We start from the raw sequence: 26,531 nt of genomic DNA on the forward strand, positions 1-26,531 counted from the left end.
CCTGTGCAGAAAGGAGAATCCGCCGCCCGAAGGAAGCATCCTGAGAGGCGAAGGTGTCAAACCTGTAATACCTCACGAAGGTATGGACAGAAGACCACGTAGCAGCCTTGCAGATCTGAACTGCCGAGGCACCACGTCGAGCTGCCCACGAAGGACCCACAGACCTAGTGGAATGAGCCTTCAGAGAAGGAGGGACCGGTAGGCCTTCATGAAGATAAGCTTCAGAAATAGCCATACGGATCCAGGCTGCCAAAGTTTGCTTTGAAGCAGGCCAACCCTTTTTACGGAAGCCAAAGAGGACAAACAAAGCGTCCGACTTCCTAAACGAAGAAGTGCGGTCAACATAAGTCCTTAAGGCCCGCACAACATCCAAAGAGGCCTCACCCATGGAAAGACCCGGTGAGTTAAAGGCCGGAACAACTATTTCCTCGTTAATATGAAACTGGGAAATAACTTTGGGAAGAAACTCGGGCCGAGTGCGGAGCACTGCCCTGTTCCCATAAAAAACCAAGAAAGGGGGTCTACAAGAAAGAGCCCCTAACTCAGAAACACGTCTGGCCGAAGCAATGGCCAGAAGGAAAACAGTCTTAGCTGTTAGCCATTTAAGATCCACTGAGCCCAGTGGTTCAAACGGCGGTCCTTGGAGAGCCCTCAGGACCACAGCCAAATCCCAAGGCGCCACAGGTGGAACAAAGGGCGGCTGAATGCGGAGAACACCCTGCATAAAGGTGCGCACATCCGGGATTGTAGCAATCCTACGGTGAAACCAGACAGATAGGGCCGAAACCTGTACCTTCAAAGAAGCAAGGCGAAGCCCATGATCTAGTCCCGCTTGCAGGAAGGCGAGAATCCGAGACAGACGAAACTCCCGCGGTGCATAACCTCTCGGTCGACACCACTGGAAGAACGTATGCCACACGCGATGGTATATCCTCGCGGAAGACGGTTTCCGAGCTCGTAACATGGTACGCACCACAGAGCTGGAAAACCCCCGGGACCTCAGCATGGCCGTCTCAACAGCCACGCCGTCAAAGACAGCCGAGTCAGGTCCGGGTGAAGGCAAGGACCCTGAGACAGAAGGTCCGGTCGTAGCGGCAACCGCAGAGGAATGTCCACGGACAGACCCTGAAGGTCTGAGAACCAGTGCCGTCTGGGCCACGCGGGAGCTATCAACAGGAGCGTCCCTCCTTCCTGTTTGAATTTCCGGATTACCCGTGGAAGAAGGGAGACCGGAGGGAACAGGTATGCGAACCGGAACGTCCACCGGACGGACAGAGCATCCACCAGAGACGCCCCTTCGTCTCTTGTGCGAGACCCGTACACCGGCAACTTGTTGTTGTGCCGGGACGCCATGAGGTCGATTTCTGGAAGACCCCACCTGTCCACCAGTAGTTGAAAAACGTCCGGGTGCAGGGACCATTCCCCCGGATGAACATCCTGGCGACTTAGAAAGTCCGCCTCCCAATTGAGCACTCCCGGGATGAAGACCGCTGATATGGCCGGAAGATTGCGCTCCGCCCAAACCAGGATCCGAGAGACCTCTACGAGAGCCGCCCGACTGCGAGTTCCTCCTTGCCTGTTTATGTAGGCCACGGTGGTAGCGTTGTCCGACTGGACCTGCACCGGGCGACCCTGGAGAAACCGCTGTGCCTGCTGGAGAGCATTGAAGACCGCACGGAGTTCCAAGATATTTATTGGAAGCTCCGCTTCTGTCGGCGTCCACCTGCCCTGGAACAAGTGTGGACCCGAAACTGCTCCCCAGCCCCGAAGACTGGCGTCCGTTGTCAACAGGACCCAATTTGGAACCCAGAACGGACGTCCCTTGTTGAGGTGGGTCGTCTGTAACCACCACGTAAGGGACAGGCGAACCTCCTGGGTGAGCACAATCGTCTGGGACTTCAGAGACTGAGTCAGCCCGTTCCACTTGGACAGGATCAGGTGCTGCAGAGGTCTGGAGTGAAACTGGGCGTATTCCACCATGTCGAACACCGACACCATGGAGCCCAGTAACCTCATCGCCGAGTGTAAGGACACCCGGCGGCTGTGCAGACAACTGCGCACCCTTGACTGTAAAGCAGAGATCTTGTCCTCCGTCACGAAGATCCTTTGCTGTCCCGAGTCCAATAAGGCTCCAAGATGCAGAATCCTCCGAGACGGGATTAGAGTGGACTTCTGCCAGTTGATTAGCCAGCCGTGCCGTTGCAGCAGTGCAATGGTCAGGTCCAAGTGGCGTAACAGGAGCTCTGGAGATCCTGCCACCAATAACAGGTCGTCCAAATACGGCAACATGCGGACTCCCTGCAGCCGCAGAGAAGCCGCCATGACCGCCATCACCTTGGTGAAAACACGTGGTGCTGTTGCCAGGCCAAAAGGTAACGCCCGAAACTGGAAGTGGTCGCTGCTGATTGCAAACCTGAGGAACTGTTGATGGCGCCAAAGAATAGGGACATGCAGGTAAGCGTCCTGTATGTCCAATGACACCAAGTAGTCCCCAGGTTCCAGCGCCAGAATGATGGACCGTAGGGTCTCCATCCGAAACTTCGGGACCCGCAAAGACTTGTTGAGTGCTTTGAGGTTGAGAATCGGACGATATGACCCATTGGGTTTCTGTACCAAAAATAGATTTGAATAGAAACCCTGGCCCCTCTGGGAGAATGGAACCGCCACTATAACTCCAGCCTGGAGCATAGTGTGCAATACCTTCCGCAGCTCCGTAGCCTTGTTCCGGTCTGATGGGAGACCCGTGGTGAAGAAGCGAGCCGGGGGTCTGTGCCGGAAGGAGAGGGCGTATCCGTGGGAAACCACCTCCAGAACCCAAGTGTCTGTCGTAGTGGTCGACCAACACTGGGCGAACTGTAGCAGGCGGCCTCCCACCCTGGGATCCCCCAAAGGGAGGCCCGGACCGTCAGGCCGCAGGCTTGCCATCTGGCTTGGGGGCCGGACGTCTGGTACTCCATGCCTGCTTCCGGGGCTTGACCGATTTCTTAGGGCCAGCCTGTCGAGGAAACGACTGTGGTTTGGGCCTGCCCTGGGCCCTAGATGACCGAAAGGACGATGGTCCCGAACCAGAAGGAGCAGCGGCCGACGGGAGACAGGCAGATTTGGCTGCCGCCAGCGTGGCCACAATCTTATCCAGATCCGGACCGAAGAGAACTTCTCCGGTAAACGGCAACGCTTCCAGACCTTTCTTGGAATCTGCGTCCGCCTTCCAGGATCGCAGCCACAAGGTGCGACGAGCAGCTACCGCTGCTGAAGAAATTCTAGACACCAGAGTACTAATGTCTAGAGCCGCCTCGTTGATGTAGGTGGCCGAATCACGGAGATTGCCAATCAACTCCGCCTGATCGGCCGGACAGTCGGATTCAAAAGAAGCCTCTAATGAATCCGCCCAGCGCTCCATCGCTCTGGCAACCCAGCAAATGGCCATAGCCGGCCGTGCTGCCCCCCCAGCAAGGGAATAAGCGGACTTCAGGCAGATTTCTACCTTGCGGTCCGTAGCATCCTTAAGGGAGGACATGGATGGCATCGGCAATGTGGCACTACGGACAAGACGGGTCACGTGAGAATCCACCTGTGGAGGGGATTCCCACTTCGCAAAATAATTATCCGCGAACGGATAAGCCACCGCCAGGCGTCTCTGCGGCTGGTATCTTTTGCCAGGTTGTTTCCACGCCTCCTCTAAATGGTCCACCAACTGACCCGAAAGAGGAAAGACTGTGGCATCGCCCTTCACATCTTTGAAAAAGGCATACTTAGATTTAGCCGCTGGGGGAACTTCGTCCTCAATCACCAAGGCTGTGCGGACCGCCCGAATAAGTCCAGGAATATATACTTTGGACTTAGCATCAGCGTCCTTAGTATGGAGAGGTTCCTGATCGTAAGGATCTAGAATCTCCCCATCATCAGACGTCCCTTCGTCATCCTCATAAGGAGCGGACAGAGACGCCACCGGCCTTTTATGAGACCGCATCACAGACTCCCCTTGCAACACATCCGACAAGTGCTGTACAGAACTCGTCAGGGAGTTAACCCACGCTGGCTCCTGAGAACCCGGGAGCGGGGAAATAGGGAGACTGTGGGGTACCACCAATTGTCGTGGGAACCCCTGCATGGGTGACGACACCACAGACTGCTGGGACAAACCCATCGGAGTAAACGCGGGCTGCGGAGCTAACTGGCCCACTAAAGCTGTTAACGCCTGAGCGAAACAAGCCCAGGGCGGCTCCTGTACCGGTGCTGTAACCGTAATAGGCCGCGCCATGGACAAACACTGCCGGCAAAGGCCCTCCGCGCTACCCTCCCCCTCCGCTAACGGTACTTTGCACGTGGTACACTGTAGCCGGAGGGGAAAATCACTTTCAGACATGATGGCACCACGTATGTGACCTCTCTCACCAATTAAGTATTAAATAGGCGAGAGACCACCCTGCAGCACCGCACCGCAAGGGCTTTAGCAGAAAGAACAGGGACAGTAATAAAGCTGACAGTTTAGAGAAGAAAAGATTACAGGCAGCAGCGCTAGCACAGTCACATACAATGCAGAAAAATAACAATTCCTGCACTAACAGCGCTGATCACTCAACTACACAGACACAGGGCCTGGTAGGACACAGCGCTGCATACACAGACCTGACCACAGCGGAGGAGAGGTATGCGGGGGGACCCAGACCACGATGCTTCCGTCCAGCGCTTCCAGCAGCGTTCACCATGCGTTCTGGAGAAGATGGCCGCCGAGGAGCAGAGAGGAGGCTGGCCTGGGGGAGGAGCGCTGCCACAGGACCAGTCGGCAGCATGCAGAGAGGGCTGTGTGCAGCGGGGGAGGCGCCGGCTGTGAGACAGGGAAGGCGCGCTCCCCTGGCATGCATTTAACCCCTGGGACGCCGCAGCGCTACCGCTCTGCTGCGGTCCGCTGTCCCAGGGGGTAGTGGAAGCGCAGGTTGGTCGCCTGGCTCCACGCTGCAGCCAGTCCCCAGGGAGCCCCCTGCCTGGGGACTTAGGACCATGTGATCAGCGGGGACCCACCGCGGGACCCCGCTGCTTACCTCTGTCCCCCTTGAATCCGGCCATGGTCCGGAGCATCTGGGGTCACCGCTAGCTGTGACCCCAGACGCCCACCAGCATCCCCGGATCAGTACCGGCGTTCTGGTACCGGCGGGGTGTAGGGAAGACAGCATGGACGTCAGGACTGACTGTCCATGCTGTTCATCCAGATGTGCAGCCACAGCTGCATGAAGAATAAGCTTCAGGGGCTCTTCTAGCCCCCACTCCAACAGGTGCACCCGACTCCGGCCGGGCACCAAACTAAACTGAGGTGCCTTGGCCCGGGGGCGGGGTATAGGAGGGGGACCTAGTGCATCCTGGGAGGCTGAAAGCTTAACTCTTTGGTGCCCTGCGACTGACGTCACACCTATACCCCCAAGGTATCCTGTGGATACCCTATGGACCCTGAAGTAGAAAAAAGTATTTAAAAAAAATATATTGGAAATTTGTTTCATATATTGAAAAAGACAAATGAAAATAAATTGACATATAAATGAGGGAGAGTGGAATGTTCTTCCAGGAGAATTCACTAAAATTGTGAGTCTTCTGCAAAAGTAGGCAAGCATGCTGTACACATCACTGAGCTATATGAAAGGCACTGAGCACTGAGGGCCTGATTCAGAGCCGGACGCTCTGACCAGAGCGCTCGCTCTGAATCAGGGCCCTCCTACCTAAACTTGGAGCGGTTATGCGAGCGTCCATGATCATGGCCGCGATGGTCAAGACCATCGCGACCATCGGGCTTTTGACAAGACCCTGCGGTAGGGTCTCAGTGACCGCAAGGCCAGGAGTGATTTTGGCTCTATCAGAGCCCAAATCACTCCCACTGACATCACTAGTGATGTCAGTGGGGCCGGACCCAGACGGTAGGCATTCCCATGGGAACGCCTCCGTCTGGCAGCCACGCCCCCTGCACGCCCACCAAAGGGGGCGTGCTGTCAGTCACCTTCGACAGCACGCCCCCTTTGGTGCGAGACCTGGAGCGACGGCTTCCCCGTCGCTCCCCGGGTCTCGCGCATGCGCACTAGGGCAACATCGACCCGCTTGTGAGCGCCCAGCGCTCGCGAGCGGGTCTGAATCAGGCCCTGAGTCTACTAATGCCAGTAAAAATAAAGATCAATGAATCTTAATTGGAACCTCCAACCTGTTTCTGACTTTTAAATTATTGCTGCTTTAAATCTACAGCCTTTATCGTAGAGATTGCACCAGTTTTGGGAACTCGCAACCTAATACTATACCCCAAGGAGTTTGTTTAGACAGCTGCCAGCAGTTTATGGGCCTGATTCAGAGCTGAACGCTCTGACCAGAGCGCTCGCTCTGAATCAGGGCCCTCCTACCTGTTTTAGGAGCGTCCTCATGGACGCTCGCATAGCTGTGGGTTACTACCCACAGCTTATGCGAGCGTCCATGATGATGGTCGCGATTGTCAAGACCATCGCGACCATCGGGCTTGCGACGGAGACCCTGCGGTAGGGTCTCGCTGCCGCAAGCCCTGGAGTGAATTTGGCTCTATCAGAGCCAAAATCACTCCCACTGACATCACTAGTGATGTCAGTGGGGCCGGCTTCAGACGGTAGGCGTTCCCATGGGAACGCCTCCGTCTGGCCGCCACGCCCCCGGCACGCCCACCAAGGGGGCGTGCTGTCAATCAACATCGACAGCACGCCCCCTTTGGTGCGAGACCCGGAGCGACAGCTTGGCTGTCGCAGTCCGGGTCTCGCGCATGCGCACGACGGAACTCCCTCCGTCGTGCGCATGCGCAGTGGGGCAACATCGACCCGTTTGCGAGCGTCCTTTGCTCGCGAACGGGTCTGAATGACCCCCTATGGCCCTTGTTTATTATGGGTGGGATGTGCTAAGCATCGCTTCCGTGGTTCAGTACCACGGTATGTACCAAGAATATAGCAAAGGACAGCTCTCAAACTTCTGGGTTTAACACAGAAGTCCCTGAAGTCCCTCTGGAGTCCTTCTGCGCATTTGCAGAAGAACGCGGACTGCGGGGGGGTGATGGGAGGGATCCGAACAGATCCCTCCCAAGGGGGAGTGTCCCAATAAGAAGCCCATAGGCTTCTAATGGGTAACACCACCTGAAGGATGGCGACACCCATGAGGATGAAGCACCGATGCTTAGTACACTCACCGACACATTTTAAAAGATCCACAGGTGGAACCAATTATTTTGCTTGTGATTCTGTGAGGAGACCTGGGGTCCTGGGACAGAGTTTGAGAACCTGTGTTCTAGAAGGTGCTAGATAAATGTTAAGTAGAAGCTGATTGGTTGCTATGGGCAACATCTCCACTTTTAAAACCCGCAATTTAGTAAATACCCCTGGATGTCTCAAGTACAGGTCATGTTTTCAGGAGTTCTCCATACAGGTGAATTAATCTAGTTTGCTATGTCAGTAATTATCTGGAACATATAGAAGAGAATTGGTGGAATTTACCTAGGGGCTGCAGCCCCCCCCCCAGTAAAATCAGACACTTCATTGAGTCAGTGCAATCCGTGACTGCACTGCCTACACTGTGACTGGAGGTGGCTTCCCATTGCAAGTGCCACCTGCCAGTCACGCAGAGGACAGACAACCCCAGGGCGTGTCTCCTCCCCCTGGGACTGCCAGTACGGGCTGCAGTGGAAGCAGCTGCTCTGCCTTTCGAACAGCCGTACATGGCTTCTCGGGGCTGCAGCAAATGCAGCCCCCAGAAGCCAGTGTTATTCGCATGCGCGGCACTACCACCGCTCATTCTCATGCGCTGGTCCCGGCACTTGCCAGATCTATTGCGCAGGCGCCTGGAACCCGACCGACCAGACCAGCCAGCAGCAACGGCAGCCCCCCTCAGGTAAGAGGGCAGGAGCCGCTGCTGTAGAAGAGGAACAGAAAAGTGTTCCAATTTGGAGCATTCTAGGGGTACAATGCATAAAATATTCAAACTTTATTGCTATACATTAAAAATTAGCACCACTTGAAAAAGGTTGAAATATAAAAACGTGACAAAATTGGAAAGGTGACTGCAGAATTAATTATGCGTCCGTCTGCAAGCGGATGGACGACCCGCACACTGTTTCTCCATCCCCAGTTGTCATCATTACTATCGGGACTTAAGCTGGGTACACAACAGACGACATGTCATCCGATACCACATATCGGGTACATGGCCTAATGTGTACCCATCCCGCAGATCATTAGTGACATCCCCCGTCAGCCCTACTGCTGGAGTGAAGGAGAATGTCGCTAACAATGCCATGTTGTAGAATGCAGCATGGTGCGGCCCTCCCCCCCATCGGACCCGGCATCAGCAAATGCGAATGCACTTGCCGCATACCGGGACCCGTCACCCGCGACGTCTAGCTGGGTACGCATCATCTAAGCTTTACACCCATCCCATCCTGGCTGCAAACAATCCTTTTGTTCAGTAATTACCTCACCTAATACCCTGAGGATTGGAGTTGAGAACCACTAAATGACAGTACTGCTTTGCTCGGCATTACACAGCAGTACACTTGGAACCAACCATCTGTCACACAAGGGAACGTAATAAATCTACATATTTCAGCTATTCAGTGTGAAGACCACTCACAATCTGGGGCCTGATGCAGAGGTGCACGCAGATGCGTCTTTTTGTGGAGCCACATTGGCGACATTATACGAATGCTAGTTTCAGCCTTCCCCTCGTGAACCAGCATGCATCTGAGTGTGCAAGCCCCTGAGACACCCACATTCAGCATCACTAACCTATGGCAGGTGCAGTGTCTCTGACACGCCCACGACACTCCCACAATACGCCCACGCGGCACGCATGTGGTTTTCCCTTACCATTTCTAATACCAGCGATCCCGTATGCAACAGCGCATGTGTGCGTACACTTAGGATAACACCTGCGCCATAGGGGTTTACAGGATGTTTTGCACATGTGCAGATGCAAACAATCGCTCAACTACAGGCCCTCAGTGCGCTCTGTGCGGCCATATAAAGACAGAAAAAAAGTGACAGCAGTAAAGAGCACACTCATGTTACTCTTCTATTATTGTTTTGCCAAATATCAGACAGACGCACGGAACTAACACGTTTTACCAAGTGTGTGGAAAAGAACAAAATGTTTTTCTGCTGAACACGATAACAATGTGCTTGTGGGAAGTGTGCCATTAACCACATAACACATTACTCACCCCTCGCTAACTGAGGCTTAAATCATAGAGACAGTTACAGCAGATGACTGTGTCCTTGCTGTAACATTGATGTACAGTGTAGATGAGGCAAGGAGAGAACTATTTACAAGACAACAACCAGCAGCCACTCAGAGAGGTTAGACCAGTGTAAGGCTGGTGCCTGAGAACCAAGCAAGAAAATACGGCCTGCCAACTGTTTTACAAAGTCTTGGCGCTGCCTCTAAATTGGTTTCCGACGTCCCTGACAATCATGTATTATGTGGTTTGCTCACTGCACCTGCTGATTACGGAGCACCTGGCCCAGGACCCACTACTGTACTTTTGACTCAGGATGGCGAGACAAGATCAGATTTTAGATTTTGACTAAAGGATGACAAAGCATTTTTTAATCTTAAGAATCCAAAGCTGGGTACACACTTAATGATGTGCACCCAGGAAATGTCTCGTGCAGTGGGTCCCGGCATCGGTAAGTGGGTACACACTTGCCGATGCTGGGAGCGATGGCGCAACAGTGGGGGTCTTGCTGCATTCAGCTACATAGCGGGTACACACCGCCGGAAGTGGACGATAGGTCGTCTAGTGTGTACCCGGCTTTAAAAAGCAAGGCCCGCTGATCATCCTAGTTTGTGCAAATCAGGCTTGCCGACATTTAGCTCCCTCCGTCCGGGAGGGAGCTGTCGGGCTTACAGGGCTGGGGGCCTGACGCGGCCAAAGGGGGCGGGGCCCGGCACCTGACGTGTTGTTGGGGCGGAGCATGGGGCGTGACAGCGTGATCGCGTCATCGTGGCTCCGCCCCCTCTGCACAATGCCGTGATTAATGGCATTGTGCAGCCGGGGGCGGAGCCACGATGACGCGATTCAGCGCGAATCGCGTCACCGGCCCCCCTGCTGCCGGTGTTTTTACCTAAAAGTGCAGGGTGGTGCGGGCACATCGCCGGGGCCGGGAGGATTGCCTGCCTTCCCGGGAGGTCGGGAGCGGCACCCGATTTTCGGGAGGCTCCCGACCAAATCGGGAGGGTAGGCAAGTATGGTGCAAATGTGTTCTTACACATCTTTGCTGCAGTCACGCCCTCTCGGCACGTCAGGTCCCATGAGATACTGCTAGCGCTGGGAGTCTTTTTTGCATCTTTTCTGGACGAAAATGTGTCTAAGTAACAATGCGATGCGCCTAGTACGCACCAGCAGACTGTGCTGAATAATTTGATATGCGGCACTTGTATATATGTGTGCACCTGAGTCTCTGACTCTGTATACAAGGTGACACAATGTAGCTGCCGCAGCTTTTTTCATTCCAAGTTCCGTTGTGGTCCAAATACAGACTCAGTTGCACAGAGATATACAAGTGTCATATATCACATTAATCAGCACAGTCTGCTTGTGCGTCCTATTCACATCGGAAATGCAATTTAGATGCATCTTTGTCCAAAAAAAGACGCCTGATGCTAGCAGAGTAGCACGGGACCTGGCGGCTCACTCATGCCAGGCTAGTCGTGCTGCGTGGCGTATTGAGGCTAGATGTATTAGCAGGGCCGGCTCAAGGCATGTTCGACCAGTGCGGTCGAACAGGGGTGGCACCCCATAGAGGGCGCCACCCCATAGAGGGTGCACCCAGGGGACGGATTGGGCCGCCGGGACACCGGGCTGGGTCCTGCTGGGCCGGTCACTACAGTGGCCGGCGGCCACCTTCCACTCACCCATGACCGCTGCCGCGATCAGGCAGCACTAGAGCACAAACAAAATTGGCTATGGGGAGCTGCTGCGCATGCCAGCCCCAGCAGCTCCCCCACAAGCCTTTGCGGAGCCTGTCAGTCACCACTGACAATGGCTCCGCCTCCAGCCCCTCCGTGGCCCGGCCCTGCAGCCAAGACAAGCTGAACAACAAGCAAGCAGCCTGCCCTGCGTGGTGGGGATGCCGGCCACGTTACAGAGAAGCAGCAGGCAGCCAAGCAGAGGAGCAGCAGCAGCAGGTAAGTGTTGGCAGGTGAATGGATGCGGACAGACACTGAGGCTGGTGGCTTCAGACTTCTTCTGTGGGCTGGGACTGGTGGCTGGGGACTTATGCTGGTGGCTGGCGCTTGATTCTGAGAACTGGGGCTGGTGGCTGGGGAGTGGGGACTGATGCCGAGGGCTGTAGCTGGTGGCTTGGGACTGGTGGCTAGGGAATTATGCTGGTGGCTGGGGCTTGATTCTGAGAACTAACTGGGGCTGGTGGCTGGGGAGTGGGGATTGATCTTGAGGACTGGGGCTGGTGGCTTGGGACTAATGCTGTGGGCTGGGACTGGTGGCTGGGGCTTGATTCTGAGAACTGCGACTGGTGGATGGGGCTTGCTTCTGAGAACTGGGGCTGGTGGCTGGGGAGTGGGGACTGATGCTGAGGACTGGGGCTAGTGGCTGAGGACTGGGCTGGTGGCTGTGGACTGGGACTGGTGGCTGGGGACTTAGGCTGAGGGCTGGTTCTTGATTCTGAGAACTGAGGACTGATTCTGAGGGCTGGTGGCTGGGGACTGATGCTGAGGACTGGGGCTGAGAGACACACACTGGAGGTGGGGGGGAATGAGGCTGAGAGACACACTGGGTCTGGGGGAATAGGGCTGAGAGACGCACACTGGGGCCAGGAGAATGGGGATGAGACACACTGGGGTTGGGGGAATGAGGCTCAGTGCCACAGGTGGGCCTGGGGATGGATAGATGCAGTGGGGCTTGGAGAGAAGCAGGGGGTCCTGGGGATGGAGATACAAGGGACCTGGATATGGAGAGACATGGAGGCCTGGAGATGAAGAGACACAGTGAGCCTAGAGAACCACAGGGGTCCTGGAGAGCCACAGGGAGACCTGGGATGGAGAGACGTAGGGGGTCTGGAGTAACACAGGGAGGCCTGGAGAGACACAGAAATTGTTTGATCAAGGAAATTCACATTTTGCCCTGCACAAAACATTCTGTTACTATATATTAACTGGTTATGATGATGACATGGATTATGTTTCTACGTAAACAGGCATCTTCCAGTCAATGTGATCTCCTACATGAAAATTTCTCAGAGGTTCCCTGTTGCAGAAAAACCACCATATAGGTAAGAAAAAAACTTTCAAATTGACTGGCCTTTACCTAGTGCAGAGGGATGGGGTGCTCCAAAAAGAGTGTATCATTCACCAAGATTTATGTTGCCGGCCCTGCTCCCCTCAGTGGCTTGCAAAAGCCCCTCCAGGCCCTAAGAGGAGGGAGTATTCTGGCCTCCTCCACAGACCCCGCCCCCTTAACATACCTACCCCCATTAGGGCAGCTTCCAGAAATTTACCGGGCTGGTTTTCCACCCCAATCCGCCCCTGAGCGCACGCCTCCCAACCATTCCTGATTTCAGCGGGACAGTCCAGTTTTTCGGGCACTGCCCAGTCGTTCCACCCAGGAGGTTGGGCACCGGAGAAGAGGAATGGATGCCGCGTGCAGTGCAGGAAGAGGGCTGGGGGCAGCCCAGCTACTGACATAGTGCTGGGCTCGCCCCCAGCCTGACGTTAACAGGAGCCGTGCCATATGGGTACAATCCCCAAATAACATTATTTAGGGGGCATGGCCTATGGTAATTAGACCACGGCCCCATTTTCAGTCGCGGGCGACAAATTACCATCTTGCACAGGGCGCGGCTCCCCCTGGAGCCGGCCCTGTGTATGAGGAGACATCTGTACTTTAATGTTTGTACTTTAATGGTGCCAATAAGAAAAGCTGCACAGAAAGGACCAACCCTGCAAGTCTCTTGCTACTCAGCTTGTACTACTACTGCGGGATTTGTATAGAGACACCCATCGGCGGCTTTGCAATTCCAAGCAACTGCGTACAAAGACGCAGCTCGGTCGCAGACCAGATGATTATCAAACTAACTCTATGGCTGCGGGAACGGAGACACCAAAGCCATTTTGACTGTGCATGGGATCAGTCGCAGATACACGTGCTTAAAAAAGGGCCAGGACATGCCTGCGTTTGAGTCACCACCCCCATTCCCGCCCACAAACTGTTCCTGCCTGTCAATCAGTTTGCAAATAAATCCTCACTGGATGCGGTAATGGTAATGAAGTTTGAGGCATGCGCAGATTACCGATAATCGCTCAAGCTGCGTAAACATCAGAATTTTGTCCATCTCTGATTCAGGCCCATATTTTGAGTTGCTGCAAATATTCTGTAAGTGGTGTCTTATGGGAGTGTCATAGGCGTGTCGGTGACCGCGGCTGCGTTCCTAAACGCAGAGCCACAGTGGCCATGTTTAGCCGGAGTTCAGAAGGAGACACTGCGCCAGCCATAGCAAATGGTGGGGTGTTTGTAACCGGCATAGCTGCACTGTCCACGGGCATTGAAAGTGGGCGTCCCAGTGATTGCACAAACCGACACACGCTAGTGCACAACGGGGAGGCTGAAACTAGCATTTGCATATTACCATCGCTGTGACTCTTCAAAAAAAAATTGCAACTCTGGCTGCACCAGCATCCACTTCTGAATCAAACCTACAATGTGGCCAAAACTGTAATTGGTGTGGGGTTGGGCACCCCTGGGGGGAGGTTAGGGTTAGGCACCCCTGGGGGGAGGTTAGGGTTAGGCACCCCCCCCCCGGGAGGGTTAGGTTTAGGCAGCGGGGAGGAGGGGGGGTTAGGTATAGGCATCCCTGGGGGAGGTTAGGGTTAGGCACTAGCAGGGGAGGTCAGGGTTAGGCACCCCCGGGGGGGAGGTTAGGGTATAGACACCCCTAGGGGAGGTTAGGGTCAGGCACTAGCAGGGGAGGTTAGGGTTAGGCACCCCTAAAGGAGGGTTAGGGGAGAGGGGAGGGTTAGCGTTACTTACCTCCGCTGACGGAATTTCCTCCTTTCGGCCTCACGTGGTCGGGATTTGAACCGCCGGCTTTACAATCCCATTCACATATAGTGATAAAACTCATTGCGTATGATAAATGGTGCTCCAGCCAATCAGCTCCCAACTATCATTTTTCAAACAGATGACAGTTGGGAGCTGATTGGCTGGAGCACCATTTATCATACACAACAAGGTTTATCACTTGTTGTGAATGATAAAACTTGCTGATAAATGAGGCCCCTTTATCGGGTGACACACTTCCTTTGGCCACTAATCCTTTCCAGATGTGTAACAGGGCTTCATATATCTGTCATTGTGCATCTGGCGTTTACATTTCACCCGTTGTACACAAAAGATACAAATCCAATCTGCTGTACTGAAACATTTTGTAACCTCCCTAATATGAATATTTACACCCCTTAAAAGTACCAGAAGGATAGAGAAAAACAACATTTCTTCCATTTAGCTGGGACCAGCACTCCCACTGGCGACTGGAAAACAGAGATGAAAATGGCTTCAAGTTCTCAGAATAACTGAACCAGATAAGCAAACTTCAGATGTGTCCTCTTCCATCTTTGCCGCTTTGACGGCAAACATGCGCAAACATCACGCCAGGCCGCTGAAGCGTTTGCACCATGCAATTCTATGGATCGTGGGTGCAAACGCAGCGCTCGTACCCGCATCAGCAACAAAGATAAAAGAGAACACATCTATATGGATAAATGTAGGGTTCTACATAGGGAGGAGAAAGAGGATTAAAAATTCACATTTGGGGGATGATATATGAAAAAAAGGGTGAAGGCTGTGGAGTTTTCCCCGCCAACAGGGCTATTTCTTGTTTTGCCCTTCACATGAAAAGGCTACTGTGGGCGTTAACAGTGCTATTGCCTTTCCATGGGGATATACAATAACAAATAAATGTCTTGGGTTAGGATAGCTAACAAATAGTAGCAATACATGTAAGTTGTGGGGTTAACTTGAATAAGAAATGGGTTGGTGGATAGGAGAGGTGTTGTGGGCTGGTCGCCCTCTTGGAGTCTTGAAAATTGTTTTATAGAATACTTGGGGCAGTAACCAAGAACGCAGCTTCTGTAATCAAGAAGGTCAGAAGAGTAAGGGAGAGAGTCTCTGAAATGGGGGGAGGGGTAGGTATGTGACTAAAGTCTAGGTCGATTATTGAGGTTGGCTTAAAAGCCATGGTGCCCAGTCCTGGAGTATTGTGTGGTCCATGCTATGCAGGGGGTTGGTGACATTCCCCATATGAAACATGTAGCAGATGTATGACCTCAGAGAAGACACGTGGGCGGATCTTTCTGCTTCCATGTTTTAGCCATGAGGCATCGAGCCATCCCTAGATTGTGGGATCCTAATTTGGAGGACTGTTCATCTGCATCCTGCAGTGGACAACAAGGAGATAGATGGAACTTTGGGTACAGAGTACAGAAGAAGTGATGAGAGTGGATCCCCGGCCTTGTCCTGGAATAAGGAATGCTTATGGTGGAATACATACGAATTACCGGCGGTTCAAATCCCGGCAGCGGCAGGCGGACACGGCTGAAAATCCTGATCGTCCGCAGGTAAGTATGTTCTAACCTAACCCCCCTAACCCTCCTTAGGGGTGCCTAACCGTAACCTTCCCCCCAGTGCCTAACCCTAATCCCCCCTCTAAGTGCCTAAACCTAAGTCCCCCGGGGGGGTGCCTAACCCCAACACTCCCTCCCCCTAGCCTAACCCTAACCTCCCGGGGGGATGCCTAACCCCAAGTCCCCCCCGTGAGCCCTAAACCTAACCCTCTCCCCCCCGCGGCTGTCCGCAGCGGCGCCCGGCATCACTTCGATCGGGATGCCCGGCGTCGGTAAAATGACAGGCTTCTAGAATTAGACGCCTGTCATTTAACCCTCGCCGGGATCAAGCAGTCGGGAACATTTAACCCTCGCCGGGATCAAGCAGTCGGGAAGCCGGCTGTCGGGCTTACGTGCGCCGGCTTCCCGATTGCATACCCTTATGGCATGACCACCAGCTATGTAGGAACACTCCTGTCTCAAATCCCTCCCAGCAGTCAGAGGTGGAGCAGTTATACATTATTAAGCTGATCAGGAGAAAAGTAAAATACATAACATACAGTACTTCTCAAAATATATTAACTCTATGAGGACAGTAGATGTGTAGTGCCACAGGCACGAGTGAGTGTGTGTGTGGGGGGGGTACTGTGGGAAGGGGGCGCTAGTGAGACTTGCACACAAGCCACTTCCTTCTTAAAATTCTCCGGCTGAGGGACTTTGTCCTCCGAAGTTGCCTTTATGAAATGTCTCGCCTATAAATAGTCAAATAAATTGTGGGTATTTAGTTTGGAGAGCAGAGAACCACCGCCTAAGAAGTCAGTGACAAACTGTAATCCCGATCTGAGTCAGGTGGGTTGGGAACAGGTGTGCGATAGACGATGGGGAAATTTGGGTTGTCTCATAGTGGCAGGATAGGAAGATATAAGGATTGTGGGACTCGGGCGGTCCGTACACACTGCACGATCTGGTGTGTGACTGTCCGATAAACCATTCTCTCGCCGCATCCAGAACCATGGTGTCTGCTGCCAAATCTTCAGATTGGCCTGCACTGCATTCAGATCTGAAGATGTGACGAACGAAGCACAGGAGCGTGCAATAGGGCGTACATACTGGATGACGAATCCTCCAATAACTCATCTAGTGTGTACCCATGTTTAAGTTATCTCAAATCGTGGTCGAGAAAAGTAGATTGGTGATATATTTTATGACAGATATCTCCAAATGTTACCAAGGGAAGGCCAGGCGCTAAAGAATTTTTAATGACTGAATGTTTTTAAATATTTTTACATTTTCATAATAAATTTACTGAAAGCTCCAATCTGAACTTTCAGTTGGATGGCGTATCAGCGGATACATGCCAAGTCCTGCCAAGTTAACTCTGACCACTCTAGGCTAGTATAGCCAAGGTAGCTGAATATATTTTTTTTTTCACTTTGTTTTAGAAAGTAGTTTTTGGCCTCTAAAATAATCCTAATTATTACAGGAGTGATTGGCCTATTGGTCTAACACGGTAAATCTATACTAATATAATAAGAACGTTGTGTCTGTCTGTTTGTGCCAAGTTGGCAGCAAAAACTACTGAACCGATTTTCATGAAACCTGCATCAGGTGGTTTAATAACCTGCACTTTGTTTCATCTCGATCCGTCAAGTGAAAGCAGAGCAAGAACAAAAATAAACTTTACTGACATCATCAATGTAAGAGATAGGTGTGGCACAATGCGCATGGCTGGTAAGGGGTGGGGGGAGAGGTACTTTGGGCCGGCGTTCATTTGCATAGAATAAGCTACATAGCAGTATGTGCACAGGGCACACAGTGACATTGGTGTGAGTGGTGGGTGAAGGCGCTGCTGCCACCAGCTGCTGGTCATGTGGGCTGCTCCCGCCACAGGACCCCGTATGCAAAGACATACATCTATAACACCTAAAATAAAAAAACATGTTGGCAGAATGGAATGGGCGAAGCCCCGGGCAACAGATAATTCTTCATATAAGGATAGCATAAGTATTGTAAGTTGTCATAGTAATGGCAGTAGGCTCCCGCCAAAGGACATTGGGCCCGATTCAGACCCGCTCGCGAGCGCTATGCACTCGCAAGCGGGTCGATGGTGGCCCAGTGCGCATGCGCACGACGGAGCCGACTCCGTTGTGCGCATGCGCGAGACCCGGATAGCGACGGGCAAACCGTCGCTCCGGGACTCGTACCAAAGGGGGCGTGCTGACGATGTTGAGTGACAGCACGCCCCCTTTGGTGGGCGGGCTGGGGCGTGGCTGCCCAGACGGAGGCGTTCAAGTGATGTCAGTGGGAGTGCTTTCGGCTGTTAGAGCCGAAAACACTCTAGGGCTTGCGGCAACGTGACCCTGCCACAAGGGTCTCATCGCAAGCCCGATGGTTGCGATGGTCTTGACCAACGCGACCATCTTCCTGGCCGCTCGCTATAGCTGTGGGTGGTCACCCACAGCTATGCGAGCAGCCAGGAGGCCGCTCTAAAAAAACAGAAGGTAGGCCCTGATTCAGAGCGAGCGCTCTGTCAGAGCGTCCGGCTTTGAATCAGGCCCATTAAGCTGTCACAATGGCATACCTGCTAAAAACCAAACCATGCAAAGTCAAATCTTGCCTAGACACAGGCCACATCTAGATCTAACCACACACGCCCATTTCTCCCAATGCCACACCCATTTTCCTGCAGTTAGTTTCCCATTAACAGCCACTGAAAACTTGGGACTATCCCAGGAAATTCATGAGTGATGTCAGATATACATTATTTATAGAGAGTAGCTTCTGATGAAACCGGGACGCTTGAACCCGGAGAAATGCGTCAAGGACCTTCACATTAGTGCTCTTGCTGACTATTTGGTTCACTACTATTTCTTATCTACCTGGTGCCTATTTAGCAAGTTTGTAGCCGCAGGACGAGCTCTTATTGGCACACCTTGGATGTGGATCCAGACTGGACTTACTTTCTACCCAGCACACACAATTGTTTGACTGTTACACTGTGGGACACCGCTCACGGCTATTACACCTTCAGGAGCCGGTATACTATACAAGTGCACCCATAGAAGCTGGAGCAGCTGCTCGCTTCTTACGAAGCAGCCGTACGGAGTCTGAGACCTGTCCACAGAAGTCGGAGGTCTATTCTTTTGCTCTCGACGCCTGAAAAACCTCGGTGACCAGCTAACAGACTCCCGCTGACGAGCGTCTCTACACAATCGGAGCGGTGAGCATCAGAATATAAATAACGAACAAACTTGTGTGTGCAATCATACTGCATATAGCAGCCATTTATATTTATTAAAGGAATGGTCAACATTTGGCCACTGTGAACCATCCTTGTGACATTTATATATCTACAAGAATTTCTATACGGGACTTTTATTGAACCATATAACATCTATGGATATGCGTAGTATGTTACCCCAGTCATACTGAGTGAGCACCTATGTGACATCTTAGTACTGAAAATGTATATGTTGACTATATTGTTGTTTTTAATAAACTTTCCATATTTATTAATTTTGTGTGGTATTTCAAACATCAGCGTTTCAATTTATTTGTGCATTTGTTTTTGTTTTTAGCAGGATTTGCAGATCCTGTTTATTGAAGCTGCTTGTTTGAAATTATATTCAACAGGTTGGGAAAGCGCACCTTTTGTTGTTCTTATATTTATAGAGAGGTGCATGGTGCATTCGTAGGCACCTGCCCCTATTGTACATTCCCATGGTCCATATGATCAAACATTTTGCTATAGGCAGTGGAATTTATATAATGACTGATAGAAGAATATTAAGCAAAAGTAAATATGGTACCTCACAAGTTGTGGCACTCCCTTAATTAAGTAGATTGTTTCTAATTTTTTTGCAATACCTAACTTATGACGGTAAGGGAAAACCAGTGATGTCCATATTTCAAGTATCGTAGTTTCACATATTTATTACAATGGTTTATATGCATCTTATATATATTTATTCCATAGACAAAAAACCTTACGGTTTCACATGTCCCATTAAGGCTTCTTAGACATGATCTGAAATTTCACAAAACCTATTGAATTTCTGCCACTCAAACTTCAAAAAGCAATGAAATTACAATCATTAAGGCTGACTCCTTAATGGACGTGTTCCTTGAGTAATACAGATATGGAATGCCATGACACCATGTGGTTAACTGCAGATTCAGCACTCTCACACACACACGTAGCACGGTGAAAGGGCTCCCCTGGCTGTGGCATCAGCCCCCCCGCTAAAAAAAGTCCGGTTCTGGTTCTGGAAAATACAGGGGTACCCTTCTCATTTTTTTCCCCTGTATTTCCAGAACCAGGACCGGCTCAGAGCCCAGTGCTGGTTGCGCTGAATACGGGGGACCCCTACGCCGTCTGTGCCCGTATTTTGGCAACCAGGACTGGTTCTGATTTGCTTGGTACTGTTTGTGCTTAATACAGGGGAACCCTACGTCATTTGTCCTCCGTATTTTGCGCAACCAGCTGGTTGCTCTTTGAGGGGGGGGGGGGGGACGCCGTTTTTTTTTTGTTTTGCTTCTTTACACAGATGCAGGTTTCACAGCCTGCATTTGCCACTGATGCCGGCTATACCTCCCCCAGGTACTACTGCCCTCCTCTCGCGCCGCCTGAGCCGCCATTGATCCTTTTTCTCACGTGTCTCAGCCGCCGCTAACGTCCGCTACCCCCCCCCCTGGCTCTGGCCATAGCAAATGCCGGCTTCCTTCCACCTGTCCCGGCCCCCGCCCAAAGAAGACAGACATCTTGGTGCACCCAAGTGAAGCCACAGTGAGTACACCTGCTGGAAGCAATTGAATCTTCCTCTATAATGGCGCAATTGTGAGGTAATAGTTTAAAAACTGTAACTTTCTCAATTACCTGAACCCCAAAAGGCCCTACCCTGGAACAATAGCTACTTAATAAAACAAACCCCAAGTCTAAATTTGCCCCCTACCCTAAGTTGCCTCAAAAATCCCATAGAAAACAGCAGAAAGTGGTCCTAACAGAGTGTCAGAACTTTAGATTACTCCCAAATCCTCATTTTTATTTTTTTTTCCCTTAAATTTGGCATGCATCACCGAGCGACAGTTCTACCCGCCCGTGCCAAATTTCAGCTTGGTACTTCCAATAGCTTTTGAGGTGTAGCCCCTTAAACACCATTCCCCACCTCCGGAATTCTCTTTGGAGATTCAGTCTTAATATAAGGGCACGACTGTGCCTTTATAATATAATTTGCTTAGTCCCTTTGTCCAGTACGCACTTTGAATTTGCATATCTCAAAGACTAATTAAGATATTAATGTGATTCTTTTGCGACGGATTTCAATCAGCAATAAATTACAGAATTGGGAATAAAACAGTATAAAACATGAAACAACAAAAACCATAATAAATGCTTTGGTATAGCCAACCTGAAAATGTCACGAAAACTACCAGAACACAGAGCCAGCACAGTGACTCGGGGGAAGCGGGATAGGGGTGACCACCGCCGACTCCTGTTCTCACACACTACTGGTGGTCTGTCCTCTCACATGGACCCGGCGCCCTAGCCATGTGTGGACACTGGGCGTGATTTAGACCAGCTCGCAAGTGGGTCGATGATGGGGCATTGCGCACGCTTGCCCTGGAGCGAGTGAGAAATTCACACGCTCCAGGGCTCACTACAAACGCGGCGGCTGTCGGTGTTGATCGACAGCTCGCCCCGTTTTGTAGGCGGGGAGGGGGGGTGGCTGGACAAACAGAGGCGTTCCTGAAGGAACGCCTGCCGTTTGTGGGCGGCCCTACTGACATCACTCGTGATGTCAGTAGTGAGCTTCCTGCTCTATTAGAGCAGGAGGCTCACTGGGGCTTACGGGAACGAGACCCTACCACAAGGGTCTCATCGCAAGCCCGTTGGTTGCGATGGTCGCGACCATCACCTGGCCGCTTGCAAAAGCTGTGGGTGGTCACCCACAGCTTAGCGAGCGGCCGGCCAAAAAAAAAAAAACGGCCACCCTGATTCAGAGCGAGCGATCGCTTTTTGCGAGTGCCTCTGAATCAGGCCCACTGTTTACGTTCTGCCCAGTTTGGCTCCTGTTTGGCTGCCTGGCTGCGTGACGTAGCTATTACATAATGAGGGAGGGAGGGCGTGTGGGCGGCACAACATTTGAGGCTGCTACCGTAGGGGGCGCTCTTCCCTCACCTACTTTCTCCAACACGTCCATTCCAGGCTCACAACTTCCAGCCAATCAGCACCGGGTTTGTGCCTTGAAAGCCACGCCTCTTTTCTCTGCTTTCCACGAGAGCTGCCGGCAGCCGCTGATTGGCTGGAGGCTGGGAGACGGTGAGGCTGAGTAACAGTGCATTAGCACTTGCATCTATAGAGGCTCAGTTTGTAATACCTCCTGGAAATGGTCCATTTTGCTTCAGAGTCCATGGACATATATATCATCGCACATACAAATTGGCGAAATGTTTCAATAAAAAAAATCCCCAAAACCTATAAAACGGCATGGCTTAGCCGGTTATGATTCACGCATATCTTTTATTACCCGATTCCGTCGTATTAACATATGATCTAGCAAAGCATTTTCCGTACGTATGTTCTGGGTTCACATTGGTGAAATGTTTGCCATGGGTATACTAGTTCTTTCTATAAAAATCAATACACCTGGATTTCCGATGACTCTCTGCATAACGCAGCACAGATGTTGTAATGGTTAGCATTACTGCCTCACAGCACTGAGGTCATGAGTTCAATTCCCACTACGGCCCTGTGTGGAATTTGGATATTCTCCCTGTGCTTGCGTGGGTTTCCTCCGGGTACTCTGGTTTCCTCCCACACTCCAAAAATATACTGGTAGGTTAATTGGCTCCCAACAAAAATTACCCCTAGTGTGTATGTTTGTGACCATGTGGTAGGGATTATAGATTGGAAGCTCCACTGGGGCATGGACTAATGTGAATGGCCAAATATTCTCTCTATAAAGCGCTGCGGAATATGTGTGCGCTATATAAATAACTGATAATAAATAACTCCTTACTTTTCAGGCTGGACAAATGTGCTGCGATAGAGCCCACAAGAAAGGGTTAGGTCTCGCGTCACAGGGGTTTGACCAGCTCCTCAGCACCTGTTCATCCCTGCCCTGCCGAGCAAGGTTGAGAGGGGAACACTTTTAACCTTCTGGTCTAATCAGGACAAGGCTGTCCCAACTGTGACAAAGGCTGCAAATCAGGACTGTCCACATGGCCACCAAAACATCAGAGGGTGTGGGTAAAAATGTGTGTTGCTTGGATTAAGTGGTCATACCCCATTGTGAATACGGAAGTCCGCTATGCAGATGCAGGACGTTGCACATCTTCAACAATCTGTAGCCCTTGAGGGTTCCTCCATTAATGCACTTTCCATACACTAAAACCTTATGGACTTGTCTTCACCATAAAATTGTGGCAAAAGCTAACACACACACACACACACACACACACTTTCTCATCCAGTAACCTTTATGACCCCTCCTTCTCACACCATCTCTAGTAACCACAACAATGGATAGATGTCTGTACTGCTTACATAGGGATAGGGCAGTTTGGAAACTGGTTCATTTGATGCTTTTTGACTACCAGAATGTCGGTGTCCGCTAACACCTGCAAACTGCACAGTACCACTTCTCTTGTTCTGCACGCTGGGAGTAAAGGGGCCTATCCACTAGGCGACCTGAAAAACTGAACGTCTAGCGTTCAAACCTTCAGGTCGCCAGGTGCGGTGCCCCCACTGAACGGCGTTCACTGAACGTCATTCAGTGCAGGAGTCCGACCTTCTATCTCTGATCATGCCAAACCTGACGAGCGTCGTGAGGTTGACGGGCATGTTCAGTAGATAGTCGGGGTCAGCAAGGACCCAGCGTGCACGCGCATCGCTGGTCCATTTCGGCTATCCATTACCCGACTTTGTGAACAATGTGACCAAATTCTCCTTGTTTTGGTCGGATTGTTCACAAAGTCGTGTAATGGATAGGCCCCTTATTTCTCTGTATTTGTTCTGTTTCTGTCAGTATATATGTTCTGCATGCGGCTCTCAGACACTGCCCTCACCATGCATGTGTGGATAACTGCACAGTACCACTTCTCTTGTTCTGCACGCTGGGAGTAATTCTCCGTATTTGTTCTGTTTCTGTCAGTACACATATTCTGCATGCGGCTCTCAAACACTGCCCTCACCATGCATGTGTGGATAACTGCAGAGTACTTCTTGTCCCGTGTACAGGTCCCATGTCTGCTCTTATCCCATGTGCTAACTTTAGTCATTTACTCAATTCTGTGTTGTTGGCTCTCAGTGTCTGCTCTAACCAGATATAATGTGGCAATAGAACTCTCAAAACCCCAACGAAGTCTATTTAGGTCATAGTGAGGGTACAAGATCTTATCTTAGAGAGAGACGGGTGTGCAATGTGAATACGAAAGTCTAGAAGCAAAGAGCTCTATAGTGACAATCTGCATTAGCTGTCCACGTGATATAACTGTAATGCAACGTTTCACCATCGACAAGAGATACAGTAGACCAATCAACTTTTGTTTTATTTACCGTAAGAAAACAGGTCCATTAATTGTCTGATAAAAGCAGAATTCGCTATCTCTGCAACAAGTTACTGGCGTGAGATGAGCTGCTCTATAGAAGCAAAGGGTTATTTAAGTACATGAGCTCTAAGTTTCCACTTTCTCACAATAAGCAGATCAGTATGCAGCTGGGAATGTGTGAATGCAAATATCTTCAGCCAACCTGCTGTCAAATGATCCACTCCATATATGTTATTCATGCCTCTGTCCCACTGTATTGCAGTACAGAGCTGGCTTAGTCACCGTGTGGGTGCACAGCTATTGTAGGACTACAAGTTTCAGCATACTCTGGCATTTGTAGTTACAGACAGCTGGACAGCTCAATATCACTAATAAGGGCTACTCGCCTACCACTCTAGTGAAATGCTTACGGTAAACCGAAGATTAAAATGCAAGCTTTTCGGAACAGTGCACAACTGACATTTTTGGGTTTTGCAATGTATTGTGCACTACAGCAACCAGCACTATCACCAATATTACTATTTAGAATGATTTATATAATTCTTTAGCAGTGTACACAATGACATTATATTAGGGGAAGGCCCCCACACATATGACAGCTTAGGTTCCTGAACACCAGCGTAAAGCAAAAATCGCTGAAAAGCCGAGCACTGCCTTTATTTTTTCAAATTATAAATGCAGCGATAGACTTACCGTGCTCACTAAATGTAATCAATTCCAATTTGGCATGTAAAGTCAGAAGCTTACAACATTGTTAAACACTACTGTTCTTTAAATGGCGCTTTTCTCCTATTAAGCGCGTCGGCCAAAATAGAGTATAAGTGAACATCGCCGTGGTGTTTCGTAAAGTGATGCCCTCCTCTACTAATAAATGCATTTGCACCAACGCAGAAAGACAGTAATACTATATCAGCAACACTAACAGCTAACTTCATTACATTACAAGGGGGACATGGACTAAGTCTTGGAGAGAGATAAAGTACCAACCAATCAGCTCCTGTCACTTTAACAGACTGTGAAAAATTGCAGCTAGGAGCTAAATGGTTGGTACTTTATCTCTCTCCAAGGCTTAGTACATGGTATTTAACAATGTCATATAATGGGATAATAATGCAAAGTTTACAGCAAACGTATTTAACAGTCAGTCAACAGGATACTGCAATGAGCTGATTATTAGTAAGTTTTCAAGATCAATATGTGTGTGTCCTCCATGGTCCCCCCTTAAATGCTACAGATCAGGTACTCACGCTGGACACATTGCGCCTCCCTCCTGGGCAGCAGCAGTCACTGAGCTGTAGTAGTGACACCCGGGCAGCGCCAGCATATGACATGTATACACGGAGTAGCATGCAGCAGAGCCACCAGCAGACGAACTTGTTTACAAACTGCTTTGTTTCCAGATTGGCAGATCAGGGAAAGCCCCGCCCTGTCTTACATCAAGTGGCTCACTGTCACGCCCCTTTCAGGGCAGGCCTGTGTGTTTGTGTAGTAGTCAGAAAGAGTGTAGTAGTGTAAAGTGTACTTGTTCTCCAGTAACTATCAGCTCTCTTTGGCCCTGCCCTACACTTCTGCAAAGCAGGAAATTACCAGGGGCTATCCATCAGGGCAGAGGGACCCCGCCTCCTGCACGTCACAGGGTTGCTCAGCTAATGCTGCAGCAGACATTACTAGTACTGTATACACAGAATAAAGCACACTGGATAGACATTAATTTCTCTGCAGGAGCTGAGCAGCACCCACACCAGGAGAGGGCCTGTGTGCAGCCTCCGCGCGGGCACCCTCCTCTCTGGCAGAGCAGTAGACTCAGGCTTTGTGCCAGTCTATTTGCGCATGCGCAGATCGCTGGGAACATGGCGCTCGCGCCATGTTCCCACAGACTACTGCGCATGTGCAAATCAATGGCCGCCATGCTATTTTCCCGGTGATTTCTGTATGCAGCACGAGCCTGCGCGGGTCTCCGGAGAGGTAAGTATAATTACAGGTATATGGGTGTGCAGTGTGGGCGCAACCTGCACCCATTATAAATACGTCAATGACCCACACCTAGTTAGTGATGGCCGTCGACCATCGATGGTTAACAACTATTGTTTGTTATCATCAGATGGCAGTTGGTTTTGCAATTGATGGCGGAGATTCAATAGTTTTTGTCTATCGATCGTGCAAAGCAGGGGTGTTTTAAGAGAGGAGAGGGCCCTTGTGCAGCCTCCGTTTGGGCCCCCTCCTCTCTGTCAGCGCACTGAACGCGGTAGACTCTGGCTTCATACCAGAATCTACTGCGCATGCGCAGACCTCCGCGAAAATGGCGCCTATTTTCCCGGGGACATCTATACTGCGCATGCAGATGTACACACCATGGCCTCCATCGGACTTTTGCCACTATG

At 51.0% G+C, this 26,531-nt stretch overlaps 1 long non-coding RNA gene across 1 annotated transcript in view; it reads right to left on the reverse strand.

Moving 5' to 3' along the window:
- Positions 1 to 25,534, reverse strand: part of LOC148517221 (uncharacterized) — a 567,443-nt gene extending 541,909 nt beyond the window's left edge. The window contains exon 1 of the long non-coding RNA XR_015879310.1: positions 25,398 to 25,534. This is a non-coding gene — a long non-coding RNA (uncharacterized LOC148517221). The remainder of the gene's footprint in view (positions 1 to 25,397) is intronic.
- Between the last annotated feature and the right edge of the window lie 997 nt (positions 25,535 to 26,531).

Source organism: Taudactylus pleione, unplaced genomic scaffold (genome assembly GCF_031769625.1).
Source record: "Taudactylus pleione unplaced genomic scaffold, aTauple2 ptg000225l, whole genome shotgun sequence".
Taxonomy (NCBI): domain Eukaryota; kingdom Metazoa; phylum Chordata; class Amphibia; order Anura; family Myobatrachidae; genus Taudactylus; species Taudactylus pleione.